Here is a 646-nt window from a genome sequence, read left to right as displayed (position 1 = left end):
TAAGTTCTGCTACTTTTAGAATGTGATTTTTGTAAAGATGAGCATTGTTTATCCAATAATTCATTATGAAAAATTTTAAATATGTAGTAAGTTGAAAGAATTATATCATGAACATCCATATATACATTTCCAATATTCCAAAATTATTAATATGCTACTATATTTATTTCATCAAATTCCTATCCATCTACCCATCCATCATTTCAGCTTATTATTTGGCTGGATGTCAAAGTAAATTGAAGATCTCCATATATTTCAACAATAAACATTTTATGTACATGATAAGCTGAATTCCAGTATTGGTTTATGGTTATTTTCTTTATTTTTACAGAAATTATTTATTTTTAAATTGACACATAATAATTGTATGTATTTATAGAGTACATAGTGATATTTTGATGTATAAAATGTATACTGATCAGGTAAAGATAATTAGCATATCCATTATCTTAAACATTTATCATTTCTTTGTGTTGTGAACATTCAATGTCCTCTCTTCTAGTTATTGGAAAATACATATTATTGTTAACTATAGTGATCCTACAGTACTATAGAACACTTGAATTTAGTTCTCCTATCTACCTGTAATTTTGTATCCTTTAACAAATCTCTCCTTATTCCTGCATTCTCCTTAGCCTTCCCGGCC

The sequence above is a fragment of the Propithecus coquereli genome, unplaced genomic scaffold (genome assembly GCF_000956105.1).
Source record: "Propithecus coquereli isolate 6110/MARCELLA unplaced genomic scaffold, Pcoq_1.0 Scaffold611, whole genome shotgun sequence".
Classification (NCBI taxonomy): domain Eukaryota; kingdom Metazoa; phylum Chordata; class Mammalia; order Primates; family Indriidae; genus Propithecus; species Propithecus coquereli.
The sequence above is the reverse complement of the archived record's forward strand: the minus strand, read 5'-3'. Positions refer to the sequence as shown.